At 35.5% G+C, this 14,610-nt stretch overlaps 1 protein-coding gene across 1 annotated transcript in view; it reads right to left on the reverse strand.

Annotated features, from left to right (window-relative positions):
- The window catches only part of LOC143030229 (uncharacterized), a 50,558-nt gene extending 36,690 nt beyond the window's left edge, over nt 1-13,868 (reverse strand). Inside the window, exon 1 of the mRNA XM_076193388.1 lies at nt 13,373-13,868. The gene's annotated coding sequence lies outside the window, so the exon portion shown is untranslated. The remainder of the gene's footprint in view (nt 1-13,372) is intronic.
- Between the last annotated feature and the right edge of the window lie 742 nt (nt 13,869-14,610).

A 14,610-nucleotide genomic window follows, 5' to 3' on the forward strand; every position in this document is an offset into this window, starting at 1 on the left:
AAACACCTGTTTGATGAGCTTTATCATTGAACATAGAGAAGGCGCTCATTACTGGTAAAAATAAACCACTCTTCAATGATTTGACAAAGTAATGACACACCAGCAATGAGGTTTTAAACCGGTAAAAGCGCAAAATCTTCAATTATGAAAAACACCGCTACGCGAGTAACAAATACATTTTAATGTAATACATATAGTAGGTATGTATATATATGAAAATATTTATTGTCAACTTATTCAATGTACATTATTTGATAATGTGTGTGAATATAATAAGAATAGCACGATAAATAACAGAGATATACAATATTGAAAGCTTTAAACGCTCGTATCTCAAAACCACAAATATTTGCAATTAAAAAGATGCCAAAGTTTTTCAGTCAATTGTAGCTGCCTGAAAATGTTTCTGGTACTGTATAATAGGTATATATTTATTTCCACGCGTGGTTTTTTATATATCTTGAAAAACAGAGCGATGGGCTCCATCTAAGTGAAATAAATAAATAAATAAGTAAACGCGGAAAAAAGGGGTGACGTAAGTTATCATACTTACGACACATATATTTCACGTCGTTAATCGATTAAAAAAAAAAAAAAAAAAAAAAAAAAAAAAAAAAAGCAGGCGTGAAAGTGTTTATAGGATCTTTAAGTATTACCATGAAAAAGCAGAAGTCTGTAGTACAAAAATACGACGTACGTATTCAATTACGTAAAAAAAAAAAAAAGAAAAAAAAAAAAAAAAAAAAAAAAGAAAAAAAAAACCGTTATGACGTCATAACTTTATGATGTCAATACGTACCAAGTTCTCGGTTCATAATATATTTCTACCTATATTTCAAACAAAACCTTAAAGTTTCAAGTTGAAAGATCAAACTTTTTTATATGATTTTTTTATATAAAAGCAGGTGTGAAAGTGTTTATAGGATCTATAAGTATTACCATGAAAAAGCAGAAGTCTGTAGTACAAAAAATACGACGTACGTATTCGATTACGTCAAAAAAGTTATGACGTCATAACTTTATGACGTCAAGACGTAGCAAGTTCTTGGGTTCACAATATATTTCTACCTATATTTTAAACAAAACCTGAAAGTTTCAAGTTGAAAGATCATAAACTTTTTTATATGAATTTTTTTTTTTTTTTTTTTTTTATCAAGGTGGTCCCCCCTAAGATGGAGAGTTGCCACTCTTCAAATACTCGGGACGCTTTCAAACACCAGGTGGATAAATTAATGAACAAACTGGAAGACATCAAGGCTGAAGAAAAATGGAAGAGGACACTATATTAAGGCTGCGTTTACACCAAGCGAATTAATTCAACTGCTGACGATTTTAATACCTACCAGAAAAAATCGCTTGCAGACATCCCTAAAAGCATGTCAACAATGTTTGTCTTAGCTTTTCAAAAATCGACACTTTCTCAATACATGACGTAAAGGTATTTTTGACACTTGGATATTAAAAAGATAAATAAATGAAATAATAATAATGATAATAATAATAATAACAATAATAATAATAATAATGTTGATAATGATAATAATAATAATAAATGTCACCGGAGTCGTTTATACTCTTAACTGTTTCTAATTCAAAATTCCTCGCTTTTTACTATCACGGTATGTTCGTAGGGATTTCCAACTTTGGCAATAAAATGAAAGCAACCATCCAACGATCAATAGCCGAAGGTATAAAATAGATTCTTTTCAATTTGTAATCTAAGTTGAAAAAAATAAAATAAAATACAGATTATTATCCACGGCACTATGTGAGCGCACGCATGCACGCACGCACGTATGTGTGTATATTATTATATATATTATATATATGTATACTATATTATATATATATATATATATATATATATATATATATATATATATATATATTCTTTAACCACAATGCACTTTAATTCTAAGCCATCAACATCGAGTGTTCCGTGGAGGCAACATGCAGAAATTGAAACGGTACAACCAAGCACTTCTCTCGTCCTTAGTCGTACTACGTTTCAATTTCTGCATGTTGCCTCCACGGGACACCCGATATTGGTGACTTAGAATTAAAGTACATTGTAGTTGATAAAAATGTATCGCTATTCACTGGGACCCATTTAGTGCTGTACATATTATATATATATATATATATATATATATATATATATATATACACACATTGCAGTTAATGACAAGAACAATGCTGTTGATGCTATCGGAGATGATAAGGGGACTGGCCCCTTCCTCACATCCTGCATAGAAATACACACGTATGTACACACACATGTACACATCCTAATGTGAATATGTTATATATATATATATATATGTATATATATATATATATATATATATATATATATTCATTAACCACAATGCACTTTAATTCTAAGCCATCAACATCGAGTGTTCCGTGGAGGTAACATGCAGAAATTGAAACGTGGTACGACCAAGCACTTCCCTCGTCCTTGGTCGAAACACGTTTCAATTTCTGCATGTTGCCTCCACGGAACACCCGATGCTGATGGCTTAGAATTAAATTGCATTGTAGTTGATAAAAATGTGTCGCTATTCACTGGGTCCCATTTAGTGTTGTACATATTATAATATATATATACATACATATATCTATATATATATATATATATGTATACACATTGCAGTTAATGACAAGAACAATGCTGTTGATGCTATAGGAGATGATAAGGGGACTGGCCCCTTCCTCACATCCTGCATAGAAATACACACGTATGTACACACACATGTACACGTCCTAATGTGAATATGTTATATATACATATACTGTATATATATATATATATATATATATATTTATATATATATTTATTTATATACTATTTAATCAATAATTCAAAATGCCTTCAGCCTACCTAGACCACATACGAGGTAAAAAAAAAAAAAAAAAAAAAATCTTAAAAGAAAGGAAAACACATGGTGTAACCATTACTAACCATCACCTACCACGCACGTGATCCACATGCTTGTAACATAGCGAGACTTCCCCTCTTGCTTAACTTGCATTTCCCAGAACATACATCTAACGCAGCACATTTCAAGACAAACAAGATATAGATACCCAATGTCACCAGACTAACCTATTAAAAATCCTTTATTATAACTGCCCCATTATATTACCCATAAAATAACATATATATAACATACCTAACAACACCCACCAACTATAGGACTAACCCTCATATATAAAACTGACCCCAATGCATAGAATAGCGAGACTAACGCCTTTACTTACAACCCACGAACCCCCTATATAACCTATAACACCCATGTCATGAACGCCAGAGCTAGGTAGGTCAAGAGCCTACCGGCCAGAGCTAGGTAGGTCTAGAACCTACTGGCCAAAGCTAGGCAGGCCGAGAGGCTGCCAGCCAGTTGTGCCCTAGGCCAAACACATATTGTTATTCGCCCACAGGGCCCATTTGTACCTTATAATATTTGTTAACCAGATTGCCTTCAATGTTGATAAATAGAAGAAAACTCCCGTTTTGGAGTTCATCTCGCCCGCATTAACCCATTCAACTCCGATGACAAGATGTCTTGTCATTTGGTCAAATAAAACAAAAAATCATAAAACACCAAAATGTTTGATCAAACACCAGAAAAATATGACGTCAATCCTCGCTTCGCTGCGAGCGAAGCGAGGATTGACGTCATATTTTTCTGGTGTTTGATCAAACATTTTGGTGTTTTATGATTTTTTGTTTTATTTGACCAAATGACAAGACATCTTGTCATCGGAGTTGAATGGGTTAAGTCCCCCTTATGTAACCGCAACCATTATCGGTTACACATGGTCAGCGTCAATGGATTCATTACCACTGCAAGACGTCACTGTTCCCCTTGAGCAGGTAGATTGTGTGTGTGTGTGTGCACGTGTGTGTGTGTATGTGTGTGTGTGTGTGTGTGTGTGTGTGTGTGTGTGTGTGTGTGTGTGTGTGTGTGTGTGTGTGCGCGTGTTATTGGCTGGGTGAATGTTAATTGAACGAGTAATTAAATATAAGAGTGATTGTGTACGTGTGTATGTGTGATTCACCACGGTCTTGGATGTGTGTGTGTGTGTGTGTGTGCGTGTTTTTGGCTGGGTGAATGATTAATTGAACGAGTAATTAAATATAAGAGTGATTGTGTAGGTGTGTATGTGTGATTCACCACGGTCTTGGATCCCGTGTTGGACTCGTGATCGACAGCTATTTCCCTCCCGTAAGAGAGCTCAGAGCTCGTATATGACCGATCTATGGGTAATGCTGCGACCTTACACACACGCACACATAAACACCCACCCACTCCCCGCCCACGAGTTGGAGTAACGACCCGCAGCGCGGCGATACTAAAATTATTTCAGCCCTGTGTGAGATTCGAACCCGGATCGCCGTATTGGCAGCCGGGAACTCTACCACTGCGCCACGAGTCGTGTGTGTGGGGGGGGGGCGTGCGTGTTATTGGCTAGGTGAATGATTAATTGAACGTGTAATTAAAGATTCATGCGACTGTGTGTGTGTGTGTGTGTGTGTGTGTGTGTGTGCGCGTGTGTGTGATTGACTAAAAAGTAATCTTTAGAATCATCTTACTAATATTTATTCTACGTATTGATTTTTATTCATTCTAATGAATCCTTGCTCAGGTCTTGTCATGTCGCTTGACCATTTCCCGCGCCCGTGACGTCATGTCGCTTGTATTAAAAAAGAAATAACAATATCTAATAAATCTATTCTTTCTATTCTAAAAAATTAACTAACAACTATGGGCCTCAACAATATTATATATATATATATATATATATATATATATATATATATATATATATATATATACATATATATATATATATATATACAAAACAGAAAAAACAAAAACAAATTCCAGATGGTTTTGTTCGTCTCTTGGCCGAGCGAGATCAATAGAAAACTCGTAAAATTCACTAACACCTGCTCAGATAGCACCGACGAGAAATACCTTCTGCATAAAGAAACTTGCTTATTCGCGGGCTATGCTGACAGTCTTTAAATCAATATAGAACATTTTAAACATATTCACAGAAACGACTTGACAGTTAAATAAAATGATGATGAATTAATGCCTGTCAACTTCAGGGTCGTAATTATTTACCTTTAAGTGCCATTAATTGAAGTCTTGTTCAGCTATTAAGGCACTATCCTTCACTGTCACCCACAATAATTTTCTTCCATTTTAATTCCTTACAAACACGCTCGAGACTTAACATAAGCTCGATCGTATTTGCAAAGAATTAAAATGGAAATAGATTGTGGCTGATAAAATTAAAATCTACGTACTGGAGCCAATATAGTTAATCTATCCGTACAGCGGCGGCGCCAGGAATTTTTAGTTGGGGAGGCTAAGGGGGGGCTGAGCAAATTTTTGGGGAGGCTAATAGTAATATGATAATACACATATATTATCCTCATTTCAGAAGGGGAGGGGGTTAATGGTAGGGCTAGCACTGATGGCTGACAAATCTTTAGCCCTGGCAATTAAAAATTCCACTTAATAAAATTATTTCAATGAGTGTTTTGAATTTTCAATTTGCTCATTTCAGTTGGGGGGGGGGCTAATGGGGGGGGGGGCTGGCCACTGTATCCGTACACCTGGTCACAAATTTATGTGATGGGGACGATGTAGTTAATTTATCTGTACATCTGGCAGCCGATATGACGTCACGATCTAAGTACAACTCCAGAGAGATCGCGGGATAAAGATTTCAGAAATTAATGTCACCCTAGGGGTATACTTGCGTTACCAGAATCAGTAGTGAAATGTGAATCTGTAAAAAGAATTTTAAAATGATAGTTCACTGGGTTACATAAAAATGTAACATAAATAACAAAATGATTTTCCAGATCAATTTTGCGTGCTGAACACTGGTGGTGGTCGTTTTGTTCATGGGCGTTCTAGTTCTTGTGTTACACAGCATATGTTATTGTTCTAAGTGCATAGGCAGCTATGTATGAATTATTACTGTGTAATGTCCGCGTGTGATCATTGACTGTCTTTTGTTTATTCCTAACGACCAGAAGGTATTTCCTTCCACTGAAATAACTACAGAAAAACATCTTGCCTTAACAGAGAACATAGCACTAATATGGTTTGACATGATTACAGAATAATGCATGAAAATAATAATGCATCTTATAAAGTTAAACATGATTCAATAGATTATTACGATGTCGACCCAAAACGCTTTCCGCTCTCTTGTCTTTTTACCCAAAATAATAATTTCCATCCATTACATAAATAAGATACTCATATATTGGAGATTGGTATGTTATAACACATTTGTAAATGTTCACTATAAACCCACTATCGGAGAAATAATAACGGAAGTACAGGGAAACTGTATATTTCGACTACTATATGTAGTCCTCTTCAGCAGAATGCACCAGAAAAATATGACGTCATCAGTCCTCCTCGAGGAGGACTGATGACGTCATATTTTTCTGGTGCATTCTGCTGAAGAGGACTACATATAGTAGTCGAAATATACAGTTTCCCTGTACTTCCGTTATTATTTCTCCGATAGTGGGTTTATAGTGAACTTACTCATATATGTAACAATGTGCACCGTAGCAGTTCAAGTAACTCTCCAAGTAGCGACTGTGAAGATGCACATGTGTATGAAGATTTTCACCCTACCGAGATCCTCAGTTGTTTGATCAAAGTGAGCTAGATGACCTTGCTCGAGATCTTGGGCTGTCAAAATAATCAGAACATAAGAATGAAGAGAACGAAAGAGACCAGAAGGTCTCATGGGCTCAGAAATTTGCCTTACGAAGAGAGGCTTAGGCACCTTAACTTACACTCTCTGGAAAGACGCAGAGTGCGGGGTGATCTGATAGAAGTGTTCAAGTGGATCAAAGTGGGTGATGCAAGCAAGGTCATCATATTAAAGCAAAAGGGCAGGACTCGCAGTAATGGTTTTCAACTGGAAAAATTTAGATTTAAGGAAATAGGGTGGTCAACGAATGGAATAGACTTAGTAACCATATAGTAAGTGCTGAAACTATCAGTTGCTTTAAGAAACGATTAGACAACTTTATGGATGGGGATGACAGGTGGTGATGGATACGGAGCTGCCTAGTGTAGGCCTTATGGTCTCTTGCAGTCTCCTTCATTCTTGTTCTTACATTAAAAGAATCTGAACAATTGCTGGACTCAAGGTTAGCAGAGAAATATCTTTTGGGAAGTAGCATACGCTTTGCATGGTATAGGCATCGAGAGCAGGAATTTGTGCGGTACTTTACTAAGACAGATGGCATGTTATACTGCCATGATGTTTCAGGTCTTTTGGGACACATGGGCAAGGAATACCATCCTGAAGAATGGAGGACCTTTATCGTCTCGTCCACAAGGAGTCTGAAAGCAGTGCTACTTTTTAACCCATTCAACTCCGATGACAAGATGTCTTGTCATCGGAGTTTAATGGGTTAATGGCAAAAACGTAGCATCGTTGCCCATTGCGTCACCCTGAAAGAAACCTACGCTACCACGTCACGTCCTCTTGACAACATACATCAGGATCACAACTGGCTTCTTTGTGGCGACTTGAAGGTCCTAATTATTTCGTTAGAGGAGCAGGGTGGCTTCACAAAACATCCAAGTTCTTCATCAATCCCAGCTTTATGTGAAGTGGAGTTAGAAGTGGTATAGCTTTGACGTTATGGCGGCCACAACGGAGGGAATTTGCACTTGGCCGCCATAACGTCAAAGCTATACCACTTGTACTAGCGGACAGTGTGCTTCTAACTCCACTTCACATAAAACTGGGATTGATGAAGAACTTTTTACAAGCACTTCCGAAAGATGGAGAAGTGTTTAACCCATTCAACTCCGATGACAAGATGTCTTGTCATTTGGTCAAATAAAACAAAAAATCATAAAACACCAAAATGTTTGATCAAACACCAGAAAAATACGACGTCAGTCCTCGCTTCGCTCGCGAGCGAAGCGAGGACTGACGTCATATTTTTCTGGTGTTTGATCAAACATTTTGGTGTTTTATGACTTTTTGTTTTATTTGACCAAATGACAAGACATCTTGTCATCGGAGTTGAATGGGTTAAGTATCTGTCCCACAAATTCCCTTCTGTAAGCGATGCTAAAATGAAAACCGGAATATTATTTGGACCACAGATTATGGAGATTTAGATACCGGCTTTACTGAAGCATTCACATCTCATGAAAGAAGTGCTTGGAATAGTTTTAAGTCAGTTGTAACAGGATTCTTGGGGACCACCAAAGCTGATGACTACAAAGAAAGAGTTGGGAACATGCTTCAAGCATATGAGACGGCTGGCGTACTGATGAACATAAGCATACATTTCCTCCATAACCATCTTGACTTGCTGATACACCGGCACACAAGAGAATAACTGGTCTCAACATTCAAATATTTTAATACAATTGTGATTTTCGTAAATAGATATGTACGTGCCTGTGTGTAACGTACATTTATCATGATTTTGTTTCTTCTCAACAAAAGAAATTGGCCTGTCAACCTCTGTTTGTCTTTACTTGCCTGTATAAATTCACAGGAAATTTTATAGATCTGGCTCAGACGCATCTCTACACGATCAACCTGAATTATTTAGTTTCGGTTATTACAAAAAAAAAAAAAAAAAAAAAAAAAAAAAAAAAAAAAAAAAAAAAAAAAAATAGAACCTCCCTCAAAAAACGAATATGATTTCTGGATTCAGCATGCGAAACTCTAATGGGAAATGCTAATGACGTCTTTGTTTCAAGATTTTTTTCTTTTTATGCATAATATGTAGCGTGACAAAGCATCAAAGAAAATAGATGTGTCACACAAGAAGAATATGTGTAAAAATATATAGACAAAACAGATAGCAAACGTGAGAGTCTACGTGAAAATACAACATGCAAAATATGAAGCTCAATATCATCGATAACAAAACAGTAACTAGACCATAATCAAACTGGAATTGTCCCAAGAAATCATAAATATATATTTCATCCTGGCGGTCTAAGGAACTTCGTTTCATGGAAATATCGTTGGTATATCTTTATATTATTTACCAAAGTAAACACCCGATTATAAATCCAACATTACCTTTAGCTCTAATACACTAAAACAAAAATATAATCGAAAGTTGAATTGAAAATTTTTAACGCTGAGTCCAACGCCGACTCACACACGATATGACGTCATAACGCCGACTAACACGTTTTTCTGAGAAAACACAAAAACATATAAAACGCATATTCTTTTTGTATAAATGAAAATAAGTAATTCCTAACAGCAAATAAAAAGTGTGTGTGTGTGTGTGTGTGTGTGTGTGTGTGTGTGTGTGTGTGTGTGTGTGTGTGTGTGTGTGTGTGTGTGTGAGTGTGTGTGAGAGAGAGAGAGAGAGAGAAAGTATAGAACACTTGCATGCATGCGTCATCTACTGATACGTGTATGGGCTACATTTTTCGGGATAGGTTCGATGATAAAGTACAAGGCCATTTCCACGGTCAAGCTGTTTGTCTAACCCCGTTTTGCCAAACACATGATTGAACACATAATTGAAGTGATATTTGACAATGTGAATTCTTTGGTTGTCAAACACGTTAGTTTGAAACAAGTCTGGATGAGCCTGACTTTACTGGGTGGCCTGCAAGCGACATGACCTCATGAACAGTTTGATCGTGAACTACGGATATGGTGGAATATAAATGAAAGAGGCATGAGAGGGAAGTGTTACTGGATTTTATCCACAAATATCGAGAACATCCAGCTTTATGGAAAGTTAAATCGAAGGGATATGTTAATAAAATAGAACAAGGGGTTACCTGACTCTAATTTTAAATCGACAAGCAAGTTGGTACGTGAATTTTGGTCCCTTTTCAACAATCGATCTTCTTTTCTCCTCCATTAACGCCACAGCCAAACCAACAGCAATTCATAAGTCTTGGAGGACAGACATCTTTGCTTAATAACTGCATGAGTCACACTGAGTTCGGATGTACGTTTAGTTTCAACGTTGGACACCTTACAAAGATTAGGAGGACGGAGCACGCCGACAGGAGACCTTTTGGTCCATAACTAGGTCGGATGCGACAAAAATATATATATAAATGATAAAAAAAATAGATAAGTTAAAATAAAAATTATGATATAAATAATAACAAACAAATAATACATAAGTAGAGTTAAATGATAAACAGGTTAATAGTAAATAATAATAAACTGACAAATAAATAATAATAAACTGACAAATAAATAATAATAAATGGAAATCAAACAAATAATTAGACAAAATAATAACAAACAAATAATCAAATAATATAAAATAAATGGCAATCATTACAGCACCTTGATTACATGTTTATCTAAACGAATCTTAAAGCTTCGAACTGAACTACATTGCACTGCCTCTGCAGGAAGTTTATTCCATTCATTAACTACACGGCTGACGAAGTTGTTTCTACCCACTTCCAAATTAAACCTATTTCCGGACAGGTTAACCCATTAAACTCCGATGACAAAATTCTTGTCATTTGGTGAAATAGAAAAAAAAAAAAAAAAAAAAAAAAAAATCATAAAACACCAAAATGTTTGATCAAACACCAGAAAAATATGACGTCAGTCCTCGCTTCGCTCGCGAGCGAAGCGAGGACTGACGTCAAGCATTTTTGATGCTTGGAAAGTATGACACCATATGATACATAACTTTATCTCGAAAATTTTATTCTATAGTCTATACAGCTTTACTCTATAGATATGACGCCAGTCTGACGTCATATTTTTCTGGTGTTTGATCAAACATTTTGGTGTTTTATGATTTTTTTGTTTTATTTGACCAAATGACAAGGAATCTTGTCATCGGAGTTTAATGGGTTAATTAAGACCCATTAAACTCCGATGACAAGATTCTGGTAATTTGGTCAAATAAAACAAAAAATCATGGAACACTAAAATGTTTGATCAAACACCAGAAAAAATATGACGTCAGACTGGCGTCATATCTATAGAGTAAAGCTGTATAGACTATAGAATAACATTTTCGAGATAAAGTTATGTATCATATGGTGTCATATTTTCCAAGCATCAAAAATGTGCATATTTGTGCATTAAAATTAGTTACAATTTACACAGGTGTTCATGTGTTTGACTCCATATGCAAGAAACACTGATTAGCTTTGATTCGGTACCACTCCCAATGCTATAGCATCAGCCTATGGGGAGCTACAATGCAAACAAGGACATAACATCCCGAATTTTGCAGCGTTTTTGAAAAACGTCAACAATAAAATTAATGGCTTTTGAGGCAGGCATAGCCAAGGTCCAAGACCAAAGGAACTGGTATATTTAGTTAATTTAGACCTTGGAGAATGGGAATAATATCAGTTTGCATAAGTTTGATGAAAAATGTCTCATTTGAAGAGGTCTAAATTGTACGTACGCATGTAGATATTCACACAAACGAAACAATCAAAGAAAAAGCAACCCATTCCAAATATTACCACAACGAATAAATACACCACCACGCATGAAGAAGGAATGAAAATAAATCTTCAATCAACACCTAACAACCTAACTTGAGGGCAACCAAATATAGTTGCAGAAAAGTTCTGAGGTACTATATAATTATACATAATCATTCACCACACGTATCACATCAACCACTTGTGACGACTGGAGCAGGCTGCCTAGCCTCTACGGGATATTATGTGTACAGACCAACATGATTTAATCCCCCCCCTCCACGTACAGAAACATAATGATATACAAATACAATGAATATATACAAACACTGTGTACAATAATTGAGGAAAAACTCGAAACAAACTTGGAAAACAAGTTTTTATTCTTGAAAAAGTCACACCAAAATCAAGGAACGAAATCAACTTAATGCATCGGAAGTTCAGATCTCGCACAATAGCTAATCGACATGATGTCATGTCGATTGACTGTTCTTTCTGTTCTATTCGTCTCTATTATTCAGTTATCTATATTCGTACTTACTATTATTGTTTTTTACTATTGTCATTATTACTATTTTCCATTCTTAAAAAAAAGGCAGATTTTCTGCCACATTCCGCTACAGCGCCAGAAAATGGGGTTATATTTACAGTGCAAATACACAGACTATCCACAAGATCCCACCGCATCACTTTTATGGGGAAAACGGAGTGAAATTCCCTCCGTGCTACGTCAAAATGCTCAACGACCCGTTCACCCCGCCCATTCACCTCATCCTCGGTCGCCCCCTCATGTTCAATCCACCCACCTCTGCCTTCCACACCTCTTTCACTAATCTTTCTTCACTCATTCTTTCCACGTGTCCATACCATCCTAATACTCCTTCATCATCCCTATCTCCCGAATCCTTTTCCGACCCCTTCTTACTCTATCCAACCTAGTAACACCATACTCCTCTGCCCTTTCCTACACTTTAACTTCTCAGCCTGTATCACTTAAGTTGCAAATCTGTACCGTCGTTACAATCACCCCTCAACATAATCAACCCCTCTTAGCATCCATTCCCAGATGTCTTTTTCACACGAAACTTTTTTGTGTTTTATCATGTTTTGTTTTAAAATATCCACTTCCTCCAGCCTCTTTTAAGACTAATTTTTAATTTACTGTCACTCTCATATTGCACATCTTTATTGCTTTTATTCACATACTTGATTTTACCAATTTAACATACAATTAATAGTGTGTGTGTGTATATTATATATATATATATATATATATATATATATATATATATCACAATTAAAATACTAAATAAATTAATGAAATATGATAAACAAATGTATAATTAAGATATAATTAAATATATCAACTAATGAATTTAGATACACAAAATAACCACAAGTCAATCCAATTAAAGGTGAATAATAATTGATAATTACACTTATGATAAATGAAATAACTAAACAAACAAGATTAAATGAATAAATATACAAGCAGATAAGTATAATAAATAACAAATGAAAATATATATCAAAACTAATAAAATCAACAAATAAAACAAACATTAAGATACTTCATAAAACACGAGAAACGAGCAAATAAAGTCACACGTATATTCTAATCTTTTCATGTTTTTGAAGTGCACACAAACCATTTCCTGCCAACTTTTGCTCTACGAATCGTCGGTTCTTTCGGACAAATAACTAATATTCACTTTTATTATTCTCATTATACTCGCTGTTACGTATGTGAACACCTAATATTATTTTACTACACTAACAACTGGAATTTTGGTTTCATTGTGACACGCTTTCAATGACGAATAATAACGTTTGTACCCCCTGCCAATTTTTAAAACTATAGAAAAAATTTTACAACTAAAAAATCAGATTGTAAATAATACCGTATTTGTAGTTGCTCTTCTTGGAATGACAGCAAAAACTACGAATGACAGTAAACACTGACAGCAAACACTTGCTTGAGGGTAGTCGCAGTGTAGCTTGAGACTTGGTACTGGTTGTTATGGAGTGAGAGACTGCTTAACATTGGTTACGTCTAGGTGCCAGATGCCGCCACCTAATTTGATTTTCAAAATCAAATTCCGAATTTCCTGGCTTGTTATTGAATAACACGATAAATATAATTACGTTCTATATTTTCTATTAATATATCTATATATATATTTTCGAAGGAGCCAGTGATTTATTTGGCTTAGATTATAGACTTGATTTGTTTCAGTATGAAATTACTCTACAAGTAATTCAAACCAATACTATCACAAATGACACAATAGATATACAGAATATAGACTGAATCACAGGTAAGAATATGATAATATATTAGGGATAACTCAGAAAAGCCCACAAAGGGCTTATTTCAAGTCCCTTAAAGCAATCAAGGCTTGTTTGTGTATAAAGACTGTGTAAGGCAAAACTTGTGGAAAACGTGGCGGAACAGACCCTAGGGGCAAAAATATATAATCTAATCTTATCTTTACAACTGAGAACCATGCATTGATACGACAAACTATATGAAAATAGTAATGAATAGATAAGAAAGTAGATAAATGGATAAACAAATGAAAAGAGGACGAAATGTAACGATACGAAATGTTGATCAATGCGAGCCAGGCCTAGAGCGACGACTACAGCAGAGTAAATAATTCAAGAACGACAATCGCAAGGCAATCGCCTTCCCTCATTCTGTTTTTAGCCATTAGGTTTTACTCATCTGTAAAGCACATTTATGAGGAAAGAAGGACTGCACACAATTTGCAAAAAGAAGAAAAAAAAAGACAAGTGTGTATTTGTCACCATGTGCTCAAAGAATGGTCTATCAATAACTGTACTAGTTTAGATCGAGTATCAGACGATATACAACCGCGTGGTAGGGAGGGGGAGGGAGCGGGCCGAGAAAGGCAGGCAGGAAGAGAGTGTGTGTGCGTATGTACTACATGAATATATATAACGATTTTCAATATCACAGATACATTATCTTAAAGTTTAAAAGATTAACCACATCAAAAAGGGTAGTATTTATTTTAATTGGTGTTTATTAACATGGATTGAATTAATGATGTATCTTTGAGAAAAGAGTAGGTGGCTGGCAGTTTGGAATTCCCTACGCTAGATCGTTATCAAA

This window comes from Oratosquilla oratoria, chromosome 12, assembly GCF_046742065.1.
Source record: "Oratosquilla oratoria isolate Oo_2021 chromosome 12, ASM4674206v1, whole genome shotgun sequence".
Classification (NCBI taxonomy): domain Eukaryota; kingdom Metazoa; phylum Arthropoda; class Malacostraca; order Stomatopoda; family Squillidae; genus Oratosquilla; species Oratosquilla oratoria.